This window comes from Protopterus annectens, chromosome 5.part1 (genome assembly GCF_019279795.1).
Source record: "Protopterus annectens isolate FY-2018-M chromosome 5.part1, PAN1.0, whole genome shotgun sequence".
Classification (NCBI taxonomy): Eukaryota; Metazoa; Chordata; order Ceratodontiformes; family Protopteridae; genus Protopterus; species Protopterus annectens.
In genome coordinates, this window is record NC_056736.1 from 730599187 (window position 1) to 730621996 (window position 22810).

Here is a 22810-nt window from a genome sequence, read left to right on the forward strand (position 1 = left end):
TTCTTAAGTAAAGTGAACATCTGAAATTCTCTGCAAAGACATGCAGCAGCTAAAGGTACTTTACATTGTTAACAATATCAAATGTACATATTTAGCATCAATGACACCCAATGCCACATGAAAGATAATAAAAGCAGTAGGATAAAATATACTTGGTTCTAACCATTTTCAGAGGCTCAAGATGCCAAAAAAAAAAAAAAAAAAAAACTACTTACCAAAGCATTTAGAACTGTAATGCACTCTGGTTTGCAATAGTCAAAAAGGAAGCACAAAACCTCTTAACAAAAGAAAATGTAAGAAACACTGAACTTCACTCCACTCCAACGAGTAATTGTCAAGGCACAACACTCTTCAAACTGCCTGACTAACTCTGAATAACTTGTGTAAATTAAATCTTACTGCTGTAGCCTCCTGACATTGGGTAGCAGATTCAAAAGCTGTCTTTAAAATTGCTGAGTCACTATGACTTTCAACTCCAATGACAGTAAAAGAATTTCAACAATCCTGTTCCTGCTGCAAGAAAAGTCCTAGAACATATCCTACAAGTGCACAAATTATAAAAAGAAAAGCCATGGATAAGGTTAACACCTGTCCCACTTTGCACAGGACAGACTCTATTTGGGCAGTTGTGTTCTGTGAAAAAAATGGCAAATGCCCTGAGATTTTAGGATACAAATATTTCTTATGCTTTCTCTAACAGATGGAAAAAAATATTATTTTGTATCTGAAACAGATGATCGTTACATGCAACTATATAAGCAACTCACATGCTGCAAGAATAAGCTTTTATTGTGGCAAAAATGTGAATTTGCCTTTTGTACTGGTTGTGGGTAAGGTTTGTCCTGCAGAATCTCTACAAGTTTCTACAAAACAAAAGTCACACTTTAGGCATTAATCCCACCCACAAATTTTGAACAATTACATATAGCAGTGTACTCCCAACTCTAAAGCTCATAAATCTGCAAAGGCTGAATCAGACTGACGTCTGCATACCAGTTAACCAATAAACATCCCTGAATCTCTTAACAGGAAAACTGATACATGAATGACTTGGTTGACGTGACATTCAGAAAATCTTAAAAGGGCAAATGAGGTATGGTATTCCTGACACATACACACACACACACACACACACACATACACACACACACACACACACACACACACACACACACACACACACACGCTCACGCTATAGCTGCAAGACAAAATACAAATCTCATTGCATGTCTGCCCATGCTTACTTCCCTGCCTCCACAATTGAGTAGTGTTTGTCCTCATATCAAAGCTTGTATTCACAATTACCAGGCTCTTTGCTCTGTATTAATCATTAAATGCAACAGCTGCTTGTCGTTTTCAATTGCTTTATACTGAGTGGTATTTCAACAACTGTAAGCTTAGCTAACGTCATAGAAGGACTCTTGAACGTTAGCTAATAATTCAGCAGACTGAGGTAGGAAATGCAGTTAATTTATGAGACACACATAGAATATTGGTAACTTGGATGTCTTTAAGTGTCTGTTCAAGTAGCTGCTATGTAGTTTCTTTGCCTTTACTGTCTACACATCATATCCGAGTTTAATGCATGCAGACTAAATTACTCTTTCATGAAATTAATATATTCTTGTTTGGGGAAATGTTACATTTCAGCTTCTACTTGTCAGTAAGGTGAGAGCTTTGACTGACAAGGTAAACCTGACAGTAAGGACTGCTGTACTTTGCTCTACTGCCACATCAACATGTCTATATGTTGATTCTCAAGTCTTTGCATACTTGAACTTGCCAACTTAAGCTTCAAGAACAACAAAGATGTGAGGGTTACCACCTGTCATAATATTGTCAGCCTGTAATAAAAGAACACTTGTTGCATCACTCTTGAACCAGAATCTGAAAGACTTACTCTCTGTGTTAAGTGACTTATTCCAGTGTAAGGCCTAGCTACAAAGAAGGCCTACAATGGAGTAAATCACTTACACTGAGACTAAGCCTTTTAGAGTCGGGCCCATAGACAAATAAGGATAACCATTCATTTGTTGCAATAAATACCATAGGTTTCAACCTGCTAAGAGGCCAGTGTGGAACACAGATCATAGCAATATGTGACAGTCAAAATGTGGAACACGAAAACACCCTATTTTCACATTGCACAAAAAGCTTACCTTGACCATAGGTATGGCCTTTCAACCAAAATATATGTATACACACACACACACACACACACACACACACACACACACACACACACGCACACACATATACACACACACACACATATGCAAGCACATTCACCCTTGCCATACCTCTCAACAGCCCAGAATTTTGCAGAATGCCCAAATTTTTGCCTCATATTTTGGCCTATCCCTCATAAAATATGTAGTTTTCTGTGAAATCACAGAGGAATGAAATAATAAGATAATGACTGAGATTTGAGTTTTTGACATCATAAACCTCAGATCAAGTATGCTAACACAAAACCTGTTATTCTAGCAACTTACTAAGTTTGTAAGACCAATATCTAAACATTCTCCATATTTTTGTGGCTTTATCACCACATTATGTTTGGCTATTGGCTTTGTCCAGATTTCTTACTCTAGGAGGGTGATAGTTATGCAGTGAGGATTCTCACATTTATCAGTATTTATCTAAGTGAATGATTATGGAACTATGATCTGACAAGAGAGACAACAGCAAATTAATCTCATCAGATGTGCCCTCACAAAGTATTATGACAAAAGTCAGTCTTCTAAGAAAAGAAGATTAGTAACATGTAGCTGGGCTTCTTATAGTTTTTAAACCATAGCTGTCTAACATTTCAGTTGAAACAGCTTCATTAAACTAGAGTCTTCATCCCAGACTTTCTCATAACCACTCCTCCTCTGTAATCAATATGCTATAACTGCCTGCATCACATGGGATTCCTTCATTCTGAAAGGGCTATGCAAAACAACAGGCTAAAGAAACTACGTCTGCCTTCAGATGGAATTTTGGGACTGAAATATTAGTCTTTCTACACTAGAAGCATCTCTGTAAAATTTTAAAACTACGGAATACAAAAGAAAATAAATATTTTATACTAAACTTAACTAAACGATTCATCCACTAAACTACCTAGAAGCAATGACACAAACAAGAACATGTCAGCTTCCCATTGAATGTGATAAAACCCTTCTCAAATTTGAATTAACACATTTCCTGAAACCGGCAAAACCGCCTAGGAGATTTCTGTAGGGAAGAGAAGTCATCACAAAGGTACATAAGATAAAGATGCCTACAATGGCTGTGCCTATTATAAGCCCAGTTATAATATTTTGCCCCTCTCATTTAAAGAGAGGGGGGAAAAAATAAAATAGGAGCAAAACAGTACCAAAGTAAATAACTGCAATACCAGCAGTTTCAAGGACTCCTTTTAACTGCTATTATTAGAGTTACTTTCGAACTGTTTTGCTTCTATTTTATTTTTTCTCCCTCCCTTTGCATGCAGTTTTCAACAACCATTCCTGCTACATGAATGGTCACATATTTGGGAGCTCTCACTGGCTCCTGTCCTCAGGAACATTTATTTGACTGGTTCATATACCGCAATGGAGATTGGCTGTAATTGCAGAATATGACCCAATCAAAAACTGTAGCTCAGCCAACGCTGTTCAGTGTAGAACAGTGGAGTAGGTATTTGGTTTGTATACTGTGATGCCGACTGGCAAAAATTGTGGCATACAAACCTGTGTAGCAAAGTCAAAGCTGTTCAATGTGGAATGGGGAACAGTGGGTTAGTTTATGGTTGAATGTGGAGCATTCAGCATAATCTGGAGCACTTGACTGCTAAGATAAATACACACTACTGTGAATATGACTCATGCAGAAATCATTGCAAAAATGTTTTTTTTTTAAGGTTTATAGATAAATATTAGACTATCAGCTTGCAGACTCTTACAAGCCTAGCCAATAACCAGAGGTCACAATCAAACCCTGTTATCTGGCATCTGTGAGGCAAAGACCTTAATCATTATGCCAACATACACGTCCCAAGCAAATGGTCAGAATACTTATAGTATTACCAGCTAATCTGGACACATACACTGTATGATCCTTGCCACTGGCATATTTTATTCCTTCCTGTCAAATAATGGCTCTGAACCTCTATCTTCAGAACAACATACAAGCAAAATAGAGCAAGTCTTTCTTAAAGAACTGTGCTGCATGGTTATGAAAATGGAACAAATGACCAGAAAATAAAGGAAGCGGTACTTATATGATACTGATACTTTTCTTACATTGATATTCTGTACTGCGGAATCACTTAAGCAAATCTTTGAAATTTTACATGTCAAATGTCCAGTATCACAAATGTTTGACATGCCTAAATTTTATATAGATTTAAAAAGATAACCCTTGTGTCCAATTTCAATTAGTAACGGTGGGAGCCAATTGACTGCAAATCATTATCTAGTAATGAAACTTTCTTGTTAAGCCTTTCTCTCTCTAGCTTAGATATACTGCAGATCATATACTTTATGAACCTAGATTTCATATGAATATTAGTATTGTGTTCTAGTTGTTGCTGTTGCCAATATCTCATAAGCTTCTCTCAAAAAGCAGGTCAGGAAGCATGATGGGTATTTTATAAAAGAGATTTAATTAATGCTGAATTTATAGTAGCTTTAACAATACAATACATGATGAATATTATTTTTGTATGACAAAGTTTTAGAAGGATAAATGGTATGCAATGAGGGACACAACTACCCTGCCTTTTCATGTCATGGTAAAAACATCCGTTTCTGTCAAATAATTTGTTTTTAGCAACACACAGATATTTTTTTACTTTATAAATGAACAGTTATATGATAAGGCAACATCAGTACCCTACAAGTATTGTCAAACTGATTTATTTTTAGATGTTAATGTAAAAAACAGAGAATAGTCACATTGCGATTACAATATGCACTAACCTGTGGAAATGAAGTCTTTTGTAAGGTTAAATCCACTGATTCCAAGGAAGCAATAATGTCTTTCAGGGTGTGTGTTAATGTGTAATTAACGCCCTCCCATGCATGTTATCAGGCCCTATGCCACCCTGGAGGGCATTATTGCACTTAGGGAAGGAGTTCTTTTGTAAAATTGTTGTGTTTTACTTACTTATATACATATAATTTTTTATTACTATATTTTTTTTAGTATATTTTGGATGTAAAATAATTCCTTTGCCTAATGTTTCAAACTTGCTGTAGTATATATTAATGCTGTTGGAGGAAACATTTTACATACAAAATATAACATTTAAAAAATAACCAGGTTATTTACTTTATGTTTTGGACCCTTACTCCTAAATCGTTTGGTTGGCAGTCACTGGAGATTGAAATTATTAAATAATGACATATATTTGAGGTTCAGACTTTTTTCCTTATGAAAATTCATGCTAACTTAAATCATTTACTTTAACAGCTTTGTAATTTTATAAGAGCAATAATAACATTTTTATTTTAGTGCCTTTGTTCCCCCTTTATTTCTTCAGCTGAATGATGCAGATGTTTGTAAACCTCTTTACTGCTGCTGCTGCCAGTAGTCATCTCAAGCACCCTCCCAAACCCACCATACCTATCAAATGTCCAGATTTTCGCCTCATATTTTTGGTCTGTTCTTCATAAAATTTGTGGTTTTCTGGGAAATTACTGGGATGATCTGAGCACTGAAGTCACTAATAATGGCTTACCTTTGAGTTTCAGACTTCAAATCTTTCAGAAAACGCATGCTAACATAAACCCTGTTATTCTAGCAGCTTTATAAGTTTATAAAAGCAATATTTAAAATCTGTCCCTAATTTTGGGCTTTTGTCCCCCAATTATGACAGGCGTTGTCCAGATTTCTAGCACTAAGAAGGCTGAGAGGTATGACACACACATCTCTGCTTCAGAAAAAAATGCTTGCTAATGGAAACCCTGTTATTCTAGCAACTTTCTAAGTTTATAATAGCAATATTTAAAACACTTTGCTATTTTCAGCCCTCTGTTTCCCTATTTATTTGTAGCTCTGTCCAGATTTCATGTGCCAAGATGTATACTTGAGAGGAACACAAATATATTATGTGATGCTGCCACGGATCACCTGATCGCTCTCACTCTTCACTTTCTCTCTCTCTCTCTCACTCTCTCTCTCTCTCTCTCTCTCTCTCTCTCTCTCTCACACACACACACACACACACACACACACACACACACACACACACACACACACACACACACACATCCCTCTGCTGCTTTCATGCACGCATTCACTGACACGCATACAGCAACATAAACACACATACACATGATCATATCTCTCTCTCTCTCTTACTTTCATACATGCATACACATTGTGTCTCTCTCAAACATACTCACACACACGCTTTTTATTTTATACTCTCTAAACAGCAGAAGCTCTGTTTAGGTTGACAATCTTTCTGTTATACCCATACACGCATACACACAAAAACACATACACACACTTTTTTTTTTACTTTTATCATAATTTTACACTTGCTAAACAGCAAAAGTGTTGCTTAGTGAGCGTAAAATTATGGCAGCCATTCTGTTTTCTCAGTCCGAGCTCCAGGGCAGCTTGATATGCTGCCGTGAAGTGGTGGACTATTTTTTTACTGAGCATTACTTATACATTAATACCCTGCCAGAGAACGCTCATTCTCCAATCAGGGTACTGATTTACAGTAAGCCCATTCTCTAAAGTCAGTTTAAAATTCTTTACTACACAAACTCACATACAACAGGACATATTGTCCACAAACAGATTCTAATTAACAAGTATGTTAATAAAAGTTTCACTGAAATCCAAGTGAAAAAATATTATAATGTGATTTTACATCTGGACAGAAATTATCTACTGAAATAAAAATGAATGGCTCAGATAATAAAATCAAATATGTCAGCAGGTGTGCAATTGAAACTATTTGTCACAGAAAAATAAGTAATGAGCAGTGGAAGGCTGTGCTGAATGATCTTGTTATGTCTAAGGTAGTATAAGCAGCCACAGTTTGTCAAATAGTAGGAGATGATTACAGCTCCTCTCTCTCTCTCTCTCTCTATATATATATATATATATATAGCTATATGTTGGTTCATAGGTAGGTACTAGGCTTTCTGCCTGAAGGCATTTATAAGCCTAGCCAGAATGTGTTGGCTTTCGCTGTCCATTTAGATTATTTCCCTGTGCCTCTGTCCAGCAGAGCCATTAGGTTCATAGGTTCATACTAGGCTATCTGCCCTAGCGCATTTATAAGCTTAGCCAGAGTGTGTTTGGCTTTCGCCACCCATTTTAAATTAATTTTGCTATGCCCTTTTTCGAGGTTAGTATACTGTGCCTCTGTCTAACAGTGACACAGAAGTGATACCCGGGGTAAACCTACGATCCCCCATCCACTCATCAAGATTCCTCTTAAAGAGAGTCAATGAGGGACTCTGCCTAACCAGGACTGGGATTTTATTCCAGAGTGAAGGGAGCCTCTGGGTTATGAATCTGTCCCTCCAGCATGTCCTATTTATTTCAGTGCTGAGGTTCAAGTCTCTGGAGCGCGTAGCTCGATGGAATTTTGATTTTCTGAGGTGCAGCATGTCCATTAATTCCGGGTTGGACATGGCTTTATATGTCAGGCACAGATCGCCTCTGAGCAGGCGGTATGCCACTGAGTAGAGCTGGAGTTTCTTTAACCGGGCAGCATATGGCATCTGTTTGAGCCCTTTGATCCTCTTGGTGAGGTACTTTTGGGGTCTTTCCAGTTGCTGCAGGTGTCTGGTAAGGTACATCCCAAAAGGGGCATTGTACTCAATTATGGGCCTGATGAGGAATGAGTAAAGAGGCACGATGACCTCCCCTGATCTAGATGTGAATCCCTTCATGATTAGGTGGGCTATATAAAATGTTTTTCTAACCACTTTGGCCACGTGGTTGTCAAATGAACGACTGCTATCAACTTGGGTCCCCAGGTCCCTAATTACTTCTTCTGTACTTAATGGATTACCACCTATGTGGTAATTTGTGGGCACTTAAGTGATCCCCGGGGTAAACTTTCTGTTTCCCATCCACTCGTCAAGGCTTCTCTTGAAGAGTGTTAGTGAGGAGCTCTGCCTAATGTAGAATGGAATCTTTTTCCAAAGCATGGGAAGTCTCTGGGACATGAATCTATCCCTCCAGCATGTCCTATTTATTGCTGTGGTGAGGTTTAGATCCCTAGAGTGTGTGGCTCGAGGGGATAAGGTTTTCTTTAGGTGGAGCATGTCCATCAATTCTGAGTTGGACATGGCCTTGTATGTCAGGCAGAGATCACCTCTGAGTAGGCAGTATGCAGCCAAGTACAGATGGAGTTTCTTCAGTCGAGCTGCATAGGACATCTGTTTGAGGGTAGTGATCCTCTTGGTGAGGTACTTCTGTGGTCGTTCTAGCTGCTGCAGGTGTCTTGTAAGGTACATCCCAAATGGGGAGTTGTACTCTATGATGGGTCTGATGAGTGATGAGTAGAGGGGCACAATGACCTCTTTTGATCTGGATGCGAACCGTTTTGTGATTAGGTGGGCCACATAGAAGGATTTTCTAACCACTCTGGCAATGTGATTATCAAAGGTGAGATTACTATCTACTTGGGTCCCCAGATCCCTTATTACATCTTCTGTGTTAAGGGGACTACCACCTATGTGGTAGCTTGTGGGTACTTTGTTTTTTCAAAAGGGGATGACTATGCACTTTTTGGCATTTAGCTTGAGGCCATTATTTTGACACCAGGTATCCGTCTCAGTGAGACTCTTTTGGAGGATGTCTGTGTCAGCCGGAGCATCAATTATAGCCCCTAGTTTGCAGTCATCTGTGAACTTGGTCAGCCATAGTCCTCCTGTGCTTGCCTGTACCTCTGAAAAGTATATGCCAAACAGGAGGGGTCCTAGGACTGAGCCCTGGGGAACGCCACTTGTAACCGGTTTAGATTTGGACCTAGCTCCCACAACTCTCACCATGTGGGTTCTATCTGTGAGCCAGTTGTCAACCCATCTTGTGATGTAGGGGGTTATGTTCAGGCTGGTGAGCTTGTCTATAATACCAGAATGGGGAATGGTGTCGAAGGCCTTTGCGAGGTCTAGGCAGGCTGTGTGTACCACCTTTCCCTTGTCTAAAGCCTTAGTAACTGTCTCAAAGAAGTTCACCAGGTTTAGGAGGCAAGAACTGCCCTTACTAATCTATGAATCTATGAATTAACAAAGCCAAACTGGGTAGGGTCCAGTGTTTGGAGGTTCCCAATGTCTCTGTTAATGAGTTCCATGATGATGCGCTCCATAACCTTGCAGACCAAGCTAGTCAGGGTTACAGGGCGATAGTTCCCGGGGTCTGTTGTGACTCCACCATTGTGGAGCGGTATAACTGTTGCTGTGCGCCACTCTACCTTATAGTTATTTTATTTTATTTTAGTATAGGCTTGAAATTACTTTTGTGATTAAATTATATGTACATAAAAAAATGGTGGCTACACCTTTAAAAACTGCAACAGTTTTTTGGCACCAAAAAGGTTATTTAAATGGTGGAAGTTACAAAGTTTTTCAGTTCTGAAGAAGCCTACATGGGATAGGTGAAAGCGCTAAACTCTGGGACTATTGTTTGTTATTGGTACAATATTTGTGCGTTTGGCCACTGGTATACTTTTTATCGTGGTTGTGTGTAATTGTGAGTTGCTTTTTTATTAAATACTAAAGCTGTTTCAGCTGTATACACTGCGTTTCCTCTTATTTTGTTGCAAGGGAAGATAGCGCAAGTGTATTTCAGTTTTACAGTTCTTCTTTGCAACTCCATTTCATTTTGGTAGTTGTTAATGGAGAAAAGTGCAGTAGTACCGCTGTCAGCAACAAACAAATCCCCTGAAATATTGGCTATAGAGACTGTCAAGACATAGTTGGCAGTACTGAAGGGGGAAATATTTCAACTCACACACACTTTGAGTACTTTCATGCTGAAGTTAGAACAAGATTTCAAAGGCACCAAATCGTCTTTTCTACCTAGTCCTCACAATGATAAAATCAGTAGTAATGAAGTTAAAAGGTACACCAGGGAGCAGAGAAATATGAAGACAACGGACAAGGGAAGGAAATAGAAGTTATGTCCTTACCATAACGTTCCATGTGGAGTGTTCATCTCGCCTTTGTTCTTACACATGGGTTCGGAGCCGATCCTCGGCTCCGTGCCGGCCTCTTGCAAGCTCTGCATCGAGAAGAAGCTCGAGACAATCTAATACCCACAATCCCCTTCTGCCTTTACCTCAGATCTAGTTTGCAAGCAAACCAATCTCCAGAGAGAGCACATTCATGCTTACATCACATAAGTCCAGAAATAAGAATTTATACATAACTATATATATATAGTAAGACAAATAGACATATATATATATATATATATATATATATATATATATATATGTCAACTATGTACACAATACTTGTAGAAGCAACAGCAGGATGATCCTGGCCAGGCATCAAAGAACGTTCTTCTAGGGCGGGAGGGTGGGAATGTAAGAACAAAGGCGAGATGAACACTCCACATGGAACGTTATGGTAAGGACATAACTTCTATATGTGATAGTGTTCAATCTCGCCGTTTGTTCTTACACATGGGTAGCGTCCCTAGCTCCTTGTTCCTGAGGAACTCATGGAAGGACGTTCTTGAGCACAGTGGAACCAAAGGTTGCCCTGTCCCTTGAAACCTTGTCTACCTTATAATGAGAAATTAATGTATGTGGCTTAGACCAAGTAGCAGCCGCACAAATAGCGTCCAGTGGTAGGCGGGCTGCATGAGCCAAAGATGTAGACACTGACCTTGTGGAATGTCCTTTGGGTTTGTGCAAAAGAGTTTGATTTGAAGAATCGTAGACATAGATTATACAATCCGTTAACCATTTAGAAAGAGTTCTTTTGGTAACTGCTAGTCCTTTCCTGCTATCAGCAAAAGCCACAAAGAGTTGATCAGTTTTTCTGTGATCTTTTGTTCTATCCAAGTAAAATCTTAGTTGTCTGTGAACATCTAATTTATGCAACATGTACTCCATTTTGTTGGAGTGATTTTTGAAGAAAGTGGGTAATTCAGTGGACTGATTAATATTGTTAATAGAACACACTTTAGGGAGGAAGGATGAATTGGTTCGAAGAGAAACTCTGTCAGAGTGAAAGATCAAATAAGGGTGCTTGATGGAGAGAGCCTGAAGTTCAGACACTCGCCTAGCGGAAGTAATGGCTACCAAAAATAGAGTCTTCCAGCACAAAAATTTTAATGGGCAAGAAGAGGCAGGTTCAAAGGGGGGCAACATTAATTTAGATAACAACAAGTTTAGACTCCAAGGTGACGTAGGAGATCTGACTGGTGGTCTAATATGGAAAACCCCTTTTAAAAAGGCTTTACAAAGTCTGTGAGCCATAACAGGAGCTCCACATTCTTCCACATGGAAATTTGAAATGGCTGCCAATTGAACTCTTAGTGTAGCAGGAGAAGCACCCTGATGGAATAAGTCCGTTAAAAACTCTAATATTTTATTCAAGGGAGCTGTAAAAGGATCCACTTGGTGTGTATTTGCCCAGAATACAAATCGCTTCCATTTACTAGAATATGTTTTAGTAGTGGAAGCTTTATGACAAGCCACCAATATATCCTGAACTGCTGGCGACAAAAGATCAGACCTGGCTAAGTTGGGAATTGGAGCAGCCAAGCTGCTAGATGGAGGGACAGGAGCGCGGGATGGGGAGCCCCTGACGAGTGAGTCAATAGATCTGGCTCTGGGTCCAGAATCCAGGGTCCCCGAATGCAGTGAGTCTTCAGGAAGGGAAACCAAATTTGACGAGGCCAGAATGGGGCAATGAGGATTATTGTCCTGTGTAGGTTTCTGGCTTTCTGGAGAAACTTTGGTATCAGAGGAAATGGAGGAAATGCGTACAGGAGTCCCGGGGGCCAATCGTGAACCAGTGCGTCCCTGGGGACTTCCCCTGGAGGGGGTAATAGGGCAAAGTAGCTCCTGCATTTGGCGTTCATTGGAGACGCAAACAGGTCGCAGGAAGGCTGGCCCCACGTGCGAAAAATCCTTTTCGCTACTGACTGTTTTAGGGAAAACTCGTGCGGTAACAGAATTGCTCTGCTCAGCCTGTCGGCTATGACGTTGGATGACCCCGGGATGTGCATTGCTATTAGAAAGCGACCCGTGGACTCCGCCCACTGCCAGATTCTCATGGCCTCTCTGCATAGCTGATAGGATTTGGTTCCCCCTTGCTTGTTTATGTACCAGACTACAGACATGTTGTCCGTCTGAACTGCAATAGTTCCCAGAGGAAGAAGGGGAGCAAAGTGTTGCAACGCTAGAAACACTGCCCTCAACTCTAGAACATTGATGTGCAGATTGTACTCCAAATTGGTCCATTCGCCTTGGACTGTCTGTCCCTGAAAGATGCCCCCCCACCCTATCAGGGAAGCGTCCGTGGTCACCGTAACTGTGGGCGTGGGTAGCACAAACGGTCTCCCCTTGGAAAGGTTGCAAGTTTGAAGCCACCAGTTTAGATCTGTTTTGCATGTCTTCGTTATAAGAATCTCGTGTGTTAGAGGTAGTTGCTGAAACGACCATTGTGCAAACAGTAGCCATTGTAGGACTCTCATGTGCAGCCTTCCCAAGGGTATTGCAATAAGGGAGGCCGACATGAGTCCCAACACCTTCAGTACCAGTTTTGCAGGAGATTTCCTTGACAAGAGTAGAAGACGTATATGAGTCTGAAGTGATAGTATCCTTTCTGGGGGAAGTCTTAGAATTAACTGACGTGTGTTTAATTCTGCTCCTATGAACAAGATATTTTGTGATGGCTGAAGTAAGGATTTTCCGAAGTTTACGGAAATCCCTAGGTGAACACACAGTTGAAGAGTAAAGTCTCTGGCCTGTAATAGTTGACGCTGGGTGGTGGCAGAAAGGAGCCAGTCGTCCAGATACGGAAACACCTGGAATCCTTGGCGTCTCAAGTGAGACGCTACCACTGCCATGCATTTGGTGAAGACCCTGGGAGCTGAGGTCAGACCAAAGGGCAGGGCTCGAAATTGAAAGTGACTGGCCCCCAGCCGGAAGCGCAAATGATCTCTGGATGCCCTGGCCATCTTGATGTGGTAGTATGCATCTTCTAGATCTATCGAGCACATCCAGTCGTCCTTCTGTAAGAATGGAAGGATCGATTGAAGCGTGACCATTCGGAACTTTTCTTTCCTGACGAAGGTATTGAGGTAGCTTAGGTCCAGAATGGGCCTCCAGTCCCCTGTTTTCTTTGGAACTAAAAAGAACCTTGAGTAAGTCCCGAATCCTTGCTGGTCCGCTGGGACTGGTTGGATGACTCTTTTTTCTAGCAGCTTTGAAATTTCTGTAGCTGCTGGCTCTCGCAGATGGGGCGGTACATCTGGGAGTCTTTTCTTTGGGATGGGATGAGAGAGAAAGGGTATGTTGTAACCTCTGGTAACCACGCTTTTTACCCACTTGTCTGTAGTTATATTTTGCCAGGCCTGAGGGTATAAAGCTAAGCGACCCCCGACTGCCTCCAGAGCAGGACAGTCGGGCCTCCTCTCAGGAGTGCTGGAAAGGTTTACCAGGGAGTGTCTCCCTGTCACCTTGATGTTGCGGACCCCCTCTGCTGCCAGGGCGGCGTCTTCCACCTCTACCCACTCCTCTGCCTCTAGAGGGGGCATCTCCCTGTGTGCCTGGGAAAGATCCTTGGGGTTTTCGAAACCACATTTTTCCACCACGTTGCCCTTTGGGGTACGGTCTGGTTGGGGTGGAAAAACGGACTCCGACAGCAGACAGAGTCTTTCCCTCCTGTTCACACCGGGTAAGGGTCTCCTTTACTTTGGGGCCAAAGAGAGTGGCACCGTCAAATGGGGCGTTAGTAAAGGAAGACTTGAAGGCTTCCGCAAAGGAACATAAGCGCATCCAGGATTGTCTGCGAAGAGCAATCGCTGAAGCTGCTGCCCTACTCGAACCTTCGCCGCGAGGATATCAGCCTCATGGACGAGTTAACAATAGATGTAAGGGTATTAAGTTGCTGTCACTTTCTCTGAGACAGCTGCATCTGTAGTACCCTGGAGGGTATCTCCCAACTCTTTGACTAGATCCCTCTGTAGACGTGTAAAATGGGTCAAATAGTTCAGGGATCGCATGGAAAAAGCCGCTGAACTAAAAATGCGCTTCCCGTATCTATCCATCGTCCTAGAATCTTTATTAGGAGGATGGACAGATGAAGAAGACTCCGACATCTCCTTTTTCGTGGCTGCTGCCACCACCATAGCGTCCACTGGAACTCCTTTTGTTAAGTAGGACTTGTCCTGAGGTGCCGTGATGTATTTATTGGGTTTCCTTGGGACTGGTTCCACTGTGTCAGGAGCCTCCCACGCCCTTTGAGCAATTAGTTCCATTAGTTCGTCGAAGGGCGGAGTGACCCAGGAGGAAGAAGGGCGAGCACCAAATGCCTTCAGCAAAACTGACTCATCCTCAGAAGGGGGAAGGGACTGCCAGTCACCTCTCTGTTTCAGGATCTCCAATATGTCCGAAAAAGAGACATCTTCTGAAGGTGACTTAGGGGACCCTTCTGACTCATCTAAGTCAGTATCAGATGTCAAGGATTCTTGTGGAGAATCCAAGTGTCTCCTCTTACACAATCTTTTCCTAGGGACTTCTTCGTGGGGGGCATCCGAAGAAGCCTCGGAGGAAGAGGGGGCACCCTCCAGGGGTGGCTGAGACACTGGCGCCCGACGCTTGGATGTGGCCGTGGGTGCAGAGGAGGATAACGGCCCTTTATGGGGAGGAGAGGTTGCTTCCACTGATGTGGTTGTCTGGGTAGACAACACCTTCCTCTCCAGTAATGCAGTCAAATCCGAGAAAAATTTGTCAAATCCGAGAAAAAATTGTCAAATCCGGTATAAAAGTCAAATCCTATTAACTTTAAGAAGGGTTGTAGGCCCCGAAAAATTCTAACCGATAAAACAGCTTAACGGTACCGAGAATTTATCCAGTCAACAACACAATCACACAGTATATCAGAGAAATATCAAATAGTAATAAGAAATCCAATAAAATATAACAAATAAAGTTATATCTTAGCTTTAGACGCTCGAGCTAGCTCCCAACGATGCGAACGCAGCAGCGGCAAACTAGATCTGAGGTAAAGGCAGAAGGGGATTGTGGGTATTAGATTGTCTCAAGCTTCTTCTCGATGCAGAGCTTACAAGAGGCCGGCACGGAGCCGAGGATCGGCTCCGAACCCATGTGTAAGAACAAACGGCGAGATTGAAAACTATCACATTATCAGTTCCAATGTAAATTTCAATGGAAAATATATTGAATCGGGTGTTATTACCACCAAAGAAAATCTATACAAATGCTCTGCAGAACCGGGTGTGTTGTCTAAAGGAAATTCATGTAATGGTCCAATTTTTCAGCAAAATGTTATACTAGGAAGCCCGCATGAGGGAGCGGCAGCATTACAGCGCAGAGCTCATTCGGATGCCTGCGCTGACATTGACCTACCGGTCTCACAGGTTCCCAATACCACCAGGGAAAAACACCATTTGGACTCCACAGGTTTAACTTTCGATTTTTCTATTTATGAATATGAGGAAGAAGAAGAAATGTTCCGTACAGGTACGAGATCGAAGCGAGTTAAGCCTGTTAAAACTTATGCACACACTGCTGGTACTGCGGTGTTGAACAAAGGTACTGAATTGAATTTTCATAACAACAAAGTGATTACTGATGACAATAGTAAGAATTTCAATATGAACAGATTTATTTTCAATGACTGTAATTTTGACAATTTTGAAAAGGGGAAACTCAGATCCCCTAACAAAAGTGTTGTGAATGAAACACTCAAGGACAAGATTTATAAATTAGGAAATTTATTGAATAGTACTGACAACACTAAAATTGAGAATGCACATTTACACAAATGTTTAATATTGAAAATAGTCCCAATGGGACTACGTTTTTTTAAATTTCCATTAGGTGTGAATATTAATGAGGAAAGTATTAGAGAATTCAATGATTTCTTTAATGAGTGTGGATTCAAATATATGAAATTGTTGATAAAGTACAATGATGGGAAACTTTTAGAACTTATTAATCAAGCTGAGAAATTAAATTTAGAGATAGAGAATGATTTATTATTTGATGAGTGGAACAATTTATACAACAAGCAATTTAAGATTGTGGAAAAGAAATCTCAGTCCACTTATGAAAGGAAATGTAAAAAACTGAACAGGGATTTGGCACAGTACAAGAAAAACAAAGTATATAAGTGGTATAAAGATTTGAAAAACAGTAATCATAAACAATTGTATAATCATGATCAACAAAACAGATTTGATGGACAGAATAGGTATAATGAGGGAGGAAAGTTTTATGAAGACAATTATGAAGGTTATGTTGACCAGGGAGCGAATAACCAAAATTTTCAGAGAAATTGGAACCCCCAATATTGGAAGAAAAGAACAGGGAACATGACAGAGAATCATTACAATGGTTACAAACAACGACAAAGGAATTACAAAAAGGAAAAATGGATGGGATATTAAAAGAAAGGAAAGGAAGTAAAAATGTTCAGGGAAACAAACGTATACAGAAGGAAGGAGTGGTATACAGTTTAGACAATTTCAAGATTTACAATTATACGAATTTCAAGGTGGAGGACATACATTTCAAATTATTATCTAAAGGAATGAAATTTATACCCACCCTGAAATTTGATTCAGTGGACCACTTAGTTGAAACTAAGCTTTACACATGTAAATTAAATTTGTCTATCATGTTTCAGAACAAGAATGATACAGAACATATAGACAAGGACAAAGGAGAAATAGCATTAAAGAAAAAAAGTACTTTTATACCATATATGAACCCAATGGTAGATTTATTTGAGAAACAGGTACATAGGAATCTTTATAAGTATATGAATACTGCCAGGAAAGTCAAATTTAAGGACAATATGACAAAGGCAGAAAGGGAAGAATTATGTAATCTTAGAAATAATCATAATATCCGTATTAGGAAACCTGACAAGGGAGGGGGGATTGTGATATATGATAGAATGGAATACAGTGCGAAGTTGAATGCACTTCTTACAGAAACAGGCAACTATGAGCCAATTTCTTTGAATGAAATTAATAGAGCTTACCAGAGGATTAATTCCTATCTGGAAGAATTTTGGATAGATAATCGAATCAACAATGATGTATACAATTTTTTGAAAGTACAACATCCAACATTGGCAGTGTTGGTAGGTATTCCTAAGATACATAAAAACAGTGAAGACCCCCCCTTTTGGACCAATAGTGTCTGGCAGTAAAGCAAAAACATTCCCTTTAGGAAAAGCCATTGACACTTGGCTTAAAGATATATACGAATGTATCCCTCATCTGTTGAAGGATTCTTGGGACTTCCTTAGAAAATACCCTATTCAAACTGATACTAACCACCTTTTATAAGTGACTATAGATGTCATAGACCTATTTTCATGTATTCCAAAAAGACAAGGGTTGGAAATGTTCTGTGAAAGCATTAGGAAACATACTAACATAGAATGGGACAAAATATGCCTCATCATGGAATGTATGTCATTAGTGTTGGAACACAATTATATACTATTTGAGGGGGAATATTTTAAACAGTGTAGGGGAGTGGCAATGGGATCAGCAAGTGCTCCTATATTTGCGAATTTGGTAATGTTACATTGGGAGGAAGAAGTTTTATTTAAAAACAGTTTTTTTCAACATGTCATACATTACACTAGGTTTTTAGATGACATATACATTTTATGGAAAGGTAGTATTGAGGACTTCAACAAATTCATCATTTTCATTAACAATAGCAGTGAATTTCTCAAATTCACCCAATCAGTCAGTAATAATGGGATAGCATATTTGGATACATTAGTATCTCATGATGAAAAGGGTTTTAAATCTAATATATATAGAAAGAACACCTTTTCTAATGATTATTTGCAATTCAACAGTAACCATCCTAAGAAAATGATGCGTAACATTTTCAAAGGCCAGTGTATAAGAGCGGCCCGGATGACGTGAAGAAATGAGGAGATGTTAAAAGAGATAAAATTTATTACTGAAATATTTAAAGAGAGAAAATACAATGGTAAAATGATGAATGATGTTAGATAGTATGTAACATCACAATGGGGTTTAAAATACTTACCTTTACTAGGAGCAATTGATCCAAAAGAGAAAGAAAAGGAATTGTTGTGTGTTAATAAATACCAGGAGGCATGCATACTCCCTTACACGTCATATGTTAGCAAAATTAAGGAAATAATGGAAAATCATTGGCAGATTTTTCAAGTGGATTCACATTTGTTAAGAATATTAGGTGATAAACCTCTTATAATATATAAAATGACACACAATTTGAAGAGAATTTTGGAAACTGGAAAAGAGATTAACTATAATAGAGGAGAAATAGGACATTTCACAAGTAGATGTGGTAACTGTAACCAATGTAGGAATATTATAGGGGTAACTGAGATTACTTTAGAAAACATCAACAGGACTGTTATAAAATTTGTAAAAGGTAATTGTAACACAACTTATGTGATTTATATGGCTAAATGTTTAAAATGCACAGCATATTATGTAGGAAAAATGGAGAGAGCCTTCAAAAAGAGAATTTATGACCACATGTACTGTATAAGGAGGAAGGATAACAATAATACAGGCATGTGGATAGGGAAGGTGATGAACACAGTTTCACCTTTGGGATCTTAGAACAAATTAAACCAGATTTGAGAGGGGGAAATTGTAAAGAGTTGTTAAGTTATAAAGAAATATGGTGGCAGTTGTACACAGATGCTGCCTCAGAACCTGGTTTAAACGATTCCATAGCGGTGAAACCGTTATTAAGATAATAGCGTTAGCATTTATAGTGAATGATGTACACTAAAAAAATTGTTTTCATTCTTTCTTTACAATGCAATTTAGAGGTTTTTTCTTTGTTTTTTCTGCATTTTTTTCATTATATTCATATAAAGGAATGAATTTTATTAAAGTATTTTAGTGATTAACAGTTCAGTATATACTTATGAATTTGGAAATGTCTTAATATTAGACCTCTCATCGATTTTAGGAAAGAATCACAGGAATTTTTAAATGAATTTTTTCATCAACACTATTAATACTGTCAATGAATTGTACACATTTTTTCATCAGTTATGTAGAGCTACTTAATCTATTTAATATTTATTAAATATTTATTTAATATTTATTAATTTAAACACGCAACATTTTTAAAACTTATATATACATATTTTTATCAACTTTTCATATTAACACCTTATAGTTATTTTATTTTATTTTAGTATAGGCTTGAAATTACTTTTGTGATTAAATTATATGTACATAAAAAAATGGTGAATACACCTTTAAAAACTGCAACAGTTTTTTGGCGCCAAAAAGGTTATTTAAATGGTGGAAGTTACAAAGTTTTTCAGTTCTGAAGAAGCCTACATGGGATAGGTGAAAGCACTAAACTCTGGGACTAATGTTTGTTATTGGTACAATATTTGTGCGTTTGGCCACTGGTATACTTTTTATCGTGGTTGTGTGTAATTGTGAGTTGCTTTTTTATTAAATACTAAAGCTGTTTCAGCTGTATACACTGCGTTTCCTCTTATTTTGTTGCAAGGGAAGATAGCGCAAGTGTATTTCAGTTTTACAGTTCTTCTTTGCAACTCCATTTCATTTCGGTAGTGACACAGAAGTGATACCCGGGGTAAACCTACGATCCCCCATCCACTCATCAAGATTCCTCTTGAAGATTGTCAATGAGGGACTCTTCCTAACCTCGACTTGGATTTTATTCCAGAGTGAAGGGAGCCTCTGGGTTATGAATCTGTCCCTCCAGCATGTCCTATTTATTTCAGTGCTGAGGTTCAAGTCTCTGGAGCGCGTAGCTCGATGGAATTTGGATTTACTGAGGTGCAGCATGTCCATTAATTCCGGGTTGGACATGGCTTTATACGTCAGGCACAGATCGCCTCTGAGCAGGCGGTATGCCACTGAGTAGAGCTGGAGTTTCTTTAACCGGGCAGCATATGGCATCTGTTTGAGCCCTTTGATCCTCTTGGTGAGGTACTTTTGGGGTCTTTCCAGTTGCTGCAGGTGTCTGGTAAGGTACATCCCAAAAGGGGCATTGTACTCAATTATGGGCCTGATGAGGAATGAGTAAAGAGGCACGATGACCTCCCCTGATCTAGATGTGAATCCCTTCATGATTAGGTGGGCTATATAAAATGTTTTTCTAACCACTTTGGTCACGTGGTTGTCAAATGAACGACTGCTATCAACTTGGGTCCCCAGGTCCCTAATTACTTCTTCTGTACTTAATGGATTACCACCTATGTGGTAATTTGTGGGCATTTAAGTGATCCCCGGGGTAAACTTTCTGTTTCCCATCCACTCGTCAAGGCTTCTCTTGAAGAGTGTTAGTGAGAAGCTCTGCCTAATGTAGAATGGAATCTTTTTCCAAAGCATGGGAAGTCTCTGGGATATGAATCTATCCCTCCAGCATGTCCTATTTATTGCTGTGGTGAGGTTTAGATCCCTAGAGTGTGTGGCTCGAGGGGATAAGGTTTTCTTTAGGTGGAGCATGTCCATCAATTCTGAGTTGGACATGGCCTTGTATGGCAGGCAGAGATCACCTCTGAGTAGGCGGTATGCAGCCAAGTACAGATGGAGTTTCTTCAGTCGAGCTGCATAGGACTTCTGTTTGAGGGTAGTGATCCTCTTGGTGAGGTACTTCTGTGGTCTTTCTAGCTGTTGCAGGTGTCTTGTAAGGTACATCCCAAATGGGGAGTTGTACTCTATGATGGGTCTGATGAGTGATGAGTAGAGGGGCACAATGACCTCCTTTGATCTGAATGCGAACCGTTTTGTGATTAGGTGGGCCACATAGAAGGATTTTCTAACCACTTTGGCAATGTGATTATCAAAGGTGAGATTACTATCTACTTGGGTACCCAGATCCCTTATTACGTCTTCTGTGTTAAGGGGATGACCACCTATGTGGTAGCTTGTGGGTACTTTGTTTTTTCAAAAGGGGATGACTATGCACTTTTTGGCATTTAGCTTGAGGCCATGATTTTGACACCAGGTATCCGTCTCAGTGAGACTCTTTTGGAGGATGTCTGTGTCAGCCGGAGCGTCAATTATAGCCCCTAGTTTGCAGTCATCTGTGAACTTGGTCAGCCATAGTCCTCCTGTGCTTGCTTGTACCTCTGAAAAGTATATGCCAAACAGGAGGGATCCTAGGACTGAGCCAGGGGGAATGCCACTTGTAACCGGTTTAGATTTGGACCTAGCTCCCACAACTCTCACCATGTGGGTTCTGTCTGTGAGCCAGTTGTCAACCCATCTTGTGATGTAGGGGGTTATGCTTAGGCTGGTGAGCTTGTCTATAATACCAGAATGGGGAATGGTGTCGAAGGCCTTTGCGAGGTCTAGGCAGGCTGTGTGTACCACCTTTCCCTCATCTATAGCCTTAGTAACTGTCTCAAAGAAGTCCCCCAGGTTTAGGAGGCAAGAACTGCCCTTACTAATCTATGAATCTATGAATTAACAAAACCAAACTGGGTAGGGTCCAGTGTTTGGACGTTCCCAATGTCTCTGTTAATGAGTTCCATGATGATGCGCTCCACAACCTTGCAGACCAAGCTAGTCAGGGTTACAGGGCAATAGTTCCCGGGGTCTGTTGTGGCTCCACCATTGTGGAGCGGTATAACTGTTGCTGTGCGCCACTCTATGGGTACGTAGCCTGTGGAGAGGCTGAGTTTGAACAGTGTGTTTAGGTGAGGGGTTAGTTCATCTTTGAGCTCGTGAAGACACAGCCTGGGACACTATCCGGTCCTATTGATGCTGTGTTTTTGGCTTTGGAGAGGGCTGTTTTAACCTGAGTGTCCGTGATTTCAGGGACTCTACAGTCTTCTGGTATGGTTATGGGCCCTTTTGGGGGTGAGAGGGGGGTGAAGTTTGCGTTGAACCTGTCTGCCAGGATGTTGACAATGTTCAGTGTATTTTGTGCCATTCTGCACTAACTCCGAGCAGATCTGAGCATTGCCACTTAAATCCTTGATATAGCTAAAGAATGCCTTGTGGTTATCTTTGGAGTCCTTGGCAATTTTTCTTTCGAAGCTTGCCTTGGATGATTTTATGAAGGGATCATAGTTTCTTGCTCATACTGATCAGGGATGTCTTCCCTTCTTGGGATTTTACTCTTTACTGTACTAGTTTCCTCCTTCTATTGTATAGCTTGCTTATGACAGGAATCCACCAGACTGGTTTCCTTTTCTTGGAGGAGTGAGTCTTGGTTTTGCTTGGAATAGTACGATCCATGCATTCTTGTAAGTGCCAGTAGAATGCATTAGTAAAGGATTTTGCAGCTTCGGCAGCATTATCCTTTAGCCTGTGGGCTTTGAAACTTTCCACCTCAGTCTTAAGTAATGGGAAGTTTGCTTTTGAAAAGTTTTTCATGGTGGTTTCCTTGTCCAGGGGTGGGGGGCGGAATGTGGATATTCAAAGTGATTTGTTTATGGTCAGATGTAACCAGCGAGGGGTTGACCTCTGGTGTGGAACACCGGTCACCCATGTTGGTGATGACTAGGTGCAATATGTTGTCACCTCTGGTGGGGGTGTTGACCAGTTGAACCAGGGGGTTTGAATTTATAAATTCTAGGAAATGTTGGGCAAGGGAGTTTCTACTTGAGTAGTTCTCCCAGTTAATGTT

At 40.2% G+C, this 22810-nt stretch overlaps 1 protein-coding gene across 4 annotated transcripts in view; it reads right to left on the minus strand.

Annotated features, from left to right (window-relative positions):
• The window catches only part of SQOR (sulfide quinone oxidoreductase), an 802763-nt gene that overhangs the window by 253974 nt on the left and 525979 nt on the right, over positions 1-22810 (minus strand). For 2 of the 4 annotated variants that reach the window (XM_044073361.1, XM_044073364.1), the window contains exon 1: positions 216-418. The exons of the other annotated variants lie outside the window; for them this stretch is intronic. The gene's annotated coding sequence lies outside the window, so the exon portion shown is untranslated. Of the gene's footprint in view, positions 1-215; positions 419-22810 lie in introns of those variants that run through there. 4 annotated transcript variants of the gene reach the window in all.